Genomic DNA, 7,385 nt, shown 5'->3' on the forward strand with positions numbered 1-7,385 from the left:
ACCAGATGCCATGATCTTAGTTTTTTGAATGTTGAGATTTAAGCCAGCTTTTTCATTCTCCTCTTTCACCTTCATCAAGAGGCTCTTTAGTGCCTCTTATCTTTTCTACCTTAAGAGTGGTATCATCTGCATATTTAAGGTTGTTGATATTTCTCCAAGCAATTTTTTTTTCTTTTGTGTAGCAGAATTTTATTAAAGTATGAAAAGGGACAGAGAAAACTTCTGACACGGACATCAGAAGGGGTACGGAGAGTGCCCCCCTCACTAGTGTTAGCAAGGGAGTTATATACTTTTTAATTAGGTTATTACAATGAATCAAAAGAATGTCTTGAGGTTGTAAAGATCTTACTAGACCCAGTCCCATAATTTACATTTTAAGATAACAGGATTAGCCAGAAGGTTTTCAGGAAGGAGAAACTGTCCTCAGTTGGGATACATTGTTGTTATATAATCCTTAGGACAGAGTTTAAACTGAGTTGTTTGTTGTGTAATCATCAGTCTGGGCTTAAAGAAAAAAGTTCTATGTGAGTAAGACTAAGGAATGTAGAGGGGGGAAAAGATGTTTGTCCTTTTCTCCTCCTTGAGAATTCCAGACTCCTATCTCCACTTCGAGAGCCCCAGACCCCTTCTCCTCAGGAACCCTGGACTCCTTCTCAACCTGCCTAGAAATTGACTCTCTCCCTCTTTTCTTTTAGGAGAATTATGTTGCCAAGGGAAAGGCGTGTCATTTTCATTCCATAACTGCTTCCTGCTGTTGAGGGGCGTGGTCTCTAAATTGTTGAGGCAACATATTCTCCTAACCCTCATATTGAGGCATTCTGATCCAGGGGCCCCAAGTAATAGTTGGAGGAGGTTATGGCACTGGTAGGAGCCTGGACAACCATCTGGAACTTAACAGCTTTCAAATGGTTAGATACAAACCCAGTTACACAGTTACAGAAGCAGGGAGCAAACAGTAAAAACAGAACAATTAGAATTATTATAAGACAGTTTTTCACCACGGGGAGCTAGTTACTGTTTCCCAAGTAAGGTGACTGAGTCTTTAGAAGAATCCATAACCTGAATCATCTCGTTCATGTCTTTAATAAAGTGAGTAACATTAGTACTCATATCTGGTATATAGGTACAACATTGGGTGTGTATAATGGCACAAGTTCCTCCTGGTGCAAGCCACTAGAATATCTTAAGGCCAATCTGATTTATAAAACCACCTTTCTAATTTAGTATTTGTTCAGTATTAAGGGCTGAAAGTTAGAGCATCAACTGGTAGCATAACATATCATCTGTAGTTTCCAGAGAGGGAACAAATATTGTAGCCAGATAATCATACCAGTGAAATGATTATTACCCAACAAGTTTTAAGGTGTGGTAGATTAGGAGGCTTCTCTGGAAGTTCTGAAAATATGAAGCCATGAGGGAAAGTTAGAACCTCGGGTGCACCTTCCTATCCAGCTGGGGGAAGCCACACCCATGGATAAGAACCACATATCCAGTAGGTCCCATTTGCAGCGAACCAGCATGACTGAGGGATTCAGTCCAATCAGTTCCTGGCCAGGCAAAAGGAGGACCTAAACTGGGATTGGAAAACACAGGAATGTGTTGTATATTTCATGAGGCAGAAATCCCAGTTGTTTCTAATCATTATAATTAAGTTGTCAGCTAACTTCTGGGGATGGCTCTATTTTTTCCCAGCATATAGGAGCATTAAATAGTAGGCATCCCTTTTTAGGAGTTAGCCATATGACCTCATCCCATATTTGATAAACATCAGGTAGAAAACCACCAGATCTAGATCCATTTACCTCCTTATGTGCAGCAAAATAGTCATTAAACCAAGTTAAAACAATCAAAATTAAAAGTTACCTTATGTCCATAGTTACATCAGTCCATCTTAGGATTGTCAGATGTCATAAGATCAAGAAGAGGCATCATATATGATTGTTGTTCGTGAAAGTGTTCTCAGAGTTGAAGAAAGTCCTTTCCTTGAAGTGGAGAAATGCACCATGAGAAGTCTTCAGTTGAGGAGGAGGGGAGTGCTCCGCAGACTCAGCAATTAGACTGATTGTGGAATGGGCAGGAAGGTGCTGTCTTGAGGGTCAAACGGCAGGCTCAGGACTTTTGGAGTCAGCAGAAGCAAGCCCACCCAGATTCTTGGGCCCGTCTCAGTTCCTGACTCAAACAGCGGCTTGTTTGACTCAAAGGCTGGGTCAGGAGTTAACCTCCCAATAATGTCTGTTGAAAAGCTAAAAGCTGAGTCACATAGTTAAGTTTAAGGCTTCAGGATCTATGACAATATCTATGCACAAAAAAAGTCTGTCATAGAGAAAGTCCCTTCTTCTTAGGAGCAGTTTGAGCCCTCACTAAAGCTATGGATAAAACTTTAAACCAACTATCTTGTGTTTCCTGAGTTAGCTTATGCAGATGTCTCTTAATAATGTCATTAGCTTTTTCTACCTTTCCCAAAGATTGGGGTCTCCAGGAACACTGTAAGTGATATTCTATTCCTAGAGCTTTCGACACCCTTTGAGGTACAGCAGCTTTAAAGGTGCAGCGTTGTTTCTCTGTCCCAAAGAAAGGCAATGGCAAAGAATGCTCAAACTACCGCGCAATTGCACTCATCTCACACGCTAGTAAACTAATGCTCAAAATTCTTCAAGCCAGGCTTCAGCAATGCTGAACCATGAACTTCCAGATGTTCAAGCTGGATTTAGAAAAGACAGAGGAACCAGAGATCAAATTGCCAACATCCACTGGATCATCAAAAAAGCAAGAGAGTTCCAGAAAAACATCTATTTCTGCTTTACTGACTATGCCAAAGCCTTTGACTGTGTGGATCACCACAAACTGTGGAAAATTCTGAAAGAGATGAGAATACCTGACCACCTGATCTGCCTCTTGAGAAATCTGTATGCAGGTCAGGAAGCAACAGAACTGGACATGGAACAACAGACTGGTTCCAAATAGGAAAAGGAGTACATCAAGCCTGTATGTTGTCACCCTGCTTATTTAACTTATATGCAGAGTACAGCATGAGAAATGATGGAGTGGATGAAGCACAAGCTGGAATCAAGATTGCCAGGAGAAATATCAATAATCTCAGATATGCAAATGAAACCAGCCTTATGGCAGAAAGTGAAGAACTAAAGAGCCTCTTGATGAAAGTTCAGTTCAGTTCAGTTCAGTCACTCAGTCGTGTCCAACTCTTTGCAACCCCATGAACCACAGCACACCAGGCCTCCCTGTCCATCACCAGCTCCCAGAGTCCACCCAAATCCATGTCCATTGAGTTGGTGATAACCATCCAGCCATCTCATCCTCTGTCATCCCCTTCTCCTCCTGCCCTCAATCTTTCCCAGCATCAGGGTCTTTTCAAATGAGTTAGTTCTTCACATCAGGTGGCCAAAGTATTGGAGTTTCAGCTTCAACATCAGTCCTTCCAATGAACACCCAGGACTGATCTCCTTTAGGATGGACTGGTTGGATCTCCTTGCAGTCCAAGGGACTCTCAAGAGTCTTCTCCAACACCATAGTTCAAAAGCATCAATTCTTCCGCACTCAACTTTCTTTATAGTCCAACTCTCACATCCATACATGACTACTGGAAAAACCATAGCCTTGACTAGACGGACCTTTGTTGACAAAGTAATGTCTCTACTTTTTAATATGCTGTCTAGGTTGGTCATAACTTTTCCTTCCAAGGAGTAAACATCTTTTAATTTCACGGCTGCAAAGTGAAAGAGGAGAGTGAAAAAGTTGGCTTAAAGCTCAACATTCAGAAAACTAAGATCATGGCATCCAGTCCCATCACTTCATGACAAATAGATGGGGAAACAATGGAAACAGTGACACTTATTTTGGGGGGGCTCCAAAATCACTGCAGATGGTGACTGCAGACGTGAAATTAAAAGATGCTTATTCCTTGGAGTTATGACCAAAAGTTATGATCAACCTAGACAGCATTTTGAAAAGCAGAGACATTATTTTGCCAATGAAGTTCTGTCTAGTCAAGGCTATGGTTTTTCCGGTAATCATGTATGGATATGAGAGTTGGACTATAAAGAAAGCTGAGTGCCAAAGAATTGATGCTTTTGAACTGTGGTGTTGGAGAAGACTCTTTAGAGTCCCTTGGACAGCAAGGAGATCCAACCAGTCCATCCTGAAGAAGATCAGTCCTGAATATTCATTGGAAGGACTGATGTTGAAGCTGAAACTCCAATACTTTGGCCACCTGATGTGAAGAACTGACTCATTTTAACAGACCCTGATGCTGGGAAAGTTTGCGGGCAGGAGGAGAAGGGGCTGACAGAGGATGAGACAGTTGGATGGCATCACCAACTCAATGGACATGAGTTTGAGTAAACTCCAGGAGTTGGTGATGGACAGGGAGGCCTGGCATGCTGTAGTCCATGTGGTCGCAGAGTCAGACACAACAGAGCGACTGAACTGACTGATTCTTGCTCTGAACTTTAGAGTTTAAGATCCCACTTACATCATGAGAAGTCAGTACAGTAAGATTTTGCCCGTTCATTAACCAGCTTTAGTGGATACTGTTTTTAATGTGAAAATAGGTGAGGGTCATTGAGCTTGATAAAGATAGGAACAGCATTTTGTGCCCAACCCACAGTTTTTCCATCAGTCCACACTCTAGGATTTACAGTTTATTCCATTAAAAAGAGCTGGTTCCACATTCATGAAAACAGAGGCCTGGACCTTGTTCAGTATATCCATCCCCAGAAGGGGTGAGGGAGACTCTGCCATGATTAGAAACTTGTGAGAAAACAGCACAAGAGTCCCAGTTGCCACTTAAAGGATGACTGACATAATAATGTTTGGCTCATCAGACAGTCCCATTACAGTAGTAGATCAGGAGGAAAGCAGGCCAGGGGCTTCAGTGAGCACAGAGAAAGTTGCCCCAGTGTCCAAAAGAAATTGATTGATTGACCCCCCCACAGTTATTAATAACCGGGGTTCCTTGGGTGTAATTAGGACAGGAGCTTGTGTGGGGAACCCCCGGTAGCTTCAGTCCAGATTTTCTTGAGAGTCCGATCCCTGGGCCTACACCTAGGAGGGCAGTCTCTTCTCCAGTATGGTCCTTTGCAGACCGGACCTGGAGCTGGGAATAGCTTAGATGCCTGAGGGCAATCCCGCTTGAGATGTCCCTCCTTTCCACAGTAATAACAAGTCCATCCCTTTTCACCTGGGTCCCTCTGGGCATTTTTTCCGCAGGCTGTTTTAGCACAGATCTAACAGCCATGGTTGGGGCTTCAGTCTTTTGCCTGGTTCTTTTTTGCCTCTTATTTTCTTCCTTATATTCTTTACCATAATATATCATCTGAGCCAGCTATAACAGCTTTTCTAAAGACTGATTTGGTCCAAATGCCTGTTTTGTTTTTTTTGTTTTGTTTTGTTTTGTTTTTTAACTTAACAGCAGATATCTGGAGCTGACTGAGTGAGAAATCTGTCTTTTAAGATCATTCCTCCTTCTGCACTTTCAAGATTGACGTCGGTAAACTGGTGGAGAGCCTCCCATAGTCTATACTAGGAGTTTATCAGGAGTTTCCTTCTCTCCCTGTTCTATGTCACCAAACTTAGCATACTTGAAGTCTTAGCATGTGCTTGCTCGAATCCCTCAAGAATACATCTGACAAAGTGGCTCTGTTATAGGAACTGCTTAACTCTTAGTAGCAAGGAGGACTGTTTCATGTTCCCTCTTCCCCTTGTCTCACGTTCAAGCCACTCATCTCCAAAAGTAGTAGCTTCCCCCAAAACTAGAGTCAGGAGTCAGTGTCTGTCCCAAGACATACATTACATCTCTCCAAGTAAGCTCATAAAATAAAGTTAGTCCCATAAAGGCTTCTATGTACCTTTTGGATCCTCTCGATAGTCTCGACTGCAATTGGTACTGTTCGAATTTCTATTGAGACAGACCTCCTGTAAGGGTGCCCTGACTCTCAACCTGTTCAGTTGGGAGCCCTGGATATAGGGGCAAGATAAGAGAACAGGAGGCAGCTGAAGATTTCACATCCAAATCTGCAACCATAGGACACAAGTCTGGCATGTCTCACAGAGAGATAAAGAGCAACACATATGGGACTTCTACCCATTTCTCTTGTTTCCTGCAGAACCGGTCTAGTTGTAAAACAGTAATAATTGAGATCCTTCAACAGGTCAGCATTCCCTGTCTTCCAAAGGATACTGTGGCCATTCAGTATCACAGAAGAAGATCAGGCATGTTTTTAAATTCTGGGGATCAAACTTATCCCAGCTTTTTAAAAAAATACATTTTAAAGGAGTGGTTCTGGAACTGCTAGCTCCCATCCGTAAGATAGAAAAAAGCGGCATCCACAGCCGTGGCTTTTTTCCACCAGAAGCGTCCTTCCCTGCTCTAGATGGGGGTGTAGACAAGAGTCTCCACTGAAGCTTTCCTTCCCTGGTCGCACTTAGTCAGTCCCGACACAGTGTCTTTCTTGTCCCCCCTGGTTCTACCACTGAGGTGGGGTGAAGATGCACCAGGGGTAGACCTGATGGCATCCCAGACTGATTTAGTTCCATACCACCAAGACCTTTGTTTGATTTGCCCTTTTCTCTGATGCCACCTAGAGTGTAACAGAATAGCTTTCCGGGATGTTTCCCAAGCTACTACTACTAGGGAAGCATCCATCTTACCTGTGCCCATGCCCATTCCTGAGTACAGCCCTGACCTCAATAGAAGCAGTGAGTCATTGCCACATCAGTATAGCAAAGAGGTGGTGGAGGATTGACTAGTGAGGAGAAAGTAATTTTTTGTCCTCGAGCTCCTAGCATCAATCTTTCCAGTTCATTTCCACAAAAGAATACCTAAGGAGTTGAGACAAAAGCCACCAGAGAGCCTCCAATGGTCCACTAAGAGCTAGCGCTACCAAAGCAAGAAAAGCCCACTGTACTTCCAATCTGAACAGATCCTGCAGTTCCCAATCTGTGTCCTCAAAAACCTCATGGTCACCATCAGTGCTTCTATCCATATAGATGGGAGGCACAGCCATGACGAAAGACTCACTTTCAGATCACTGGCCCCTGAGGCAGGCAACCAAGCTAGTAACCTCTAGCCTGAGAGATGTTCCTGGAGCTAGAGTTCCACCAGTTCCATACATGCTCCTAGTACCTTTCTAGCAAGCCTTGCCTAGTCTAGCAAGTCTAAGTGCTTCCATCAGTTCAGTTCAGTTCAGTCGCTCAGTCGTGTCCAACTCTTTGCAACCCCATGGACCACAGCACACCAGGCCTCCCTGTCTATTGCCAACTCCCGGAGTTTACACACTCATGTCCATTGAGTTCGTGATGCCATCCAACCATCTTATCCTCTGTCATCCCATTCTCCTCCTGCCTTCAATCTTTCCCAGCATCAGGAT

This window comes from Dama dama, chromosome 16 (genome assembly GCF_033118175.1).
Source record: "Dama dama isolate Ldn47 chromosome 16, ASM3311817v1, whole genome shotgun sequence".
NCBI classification, from domain to species: Eukaryota; Metazoa; Chordata; class Mammalia; order Artiodactyla; family Cervidae; genus Dama; species Dama dama.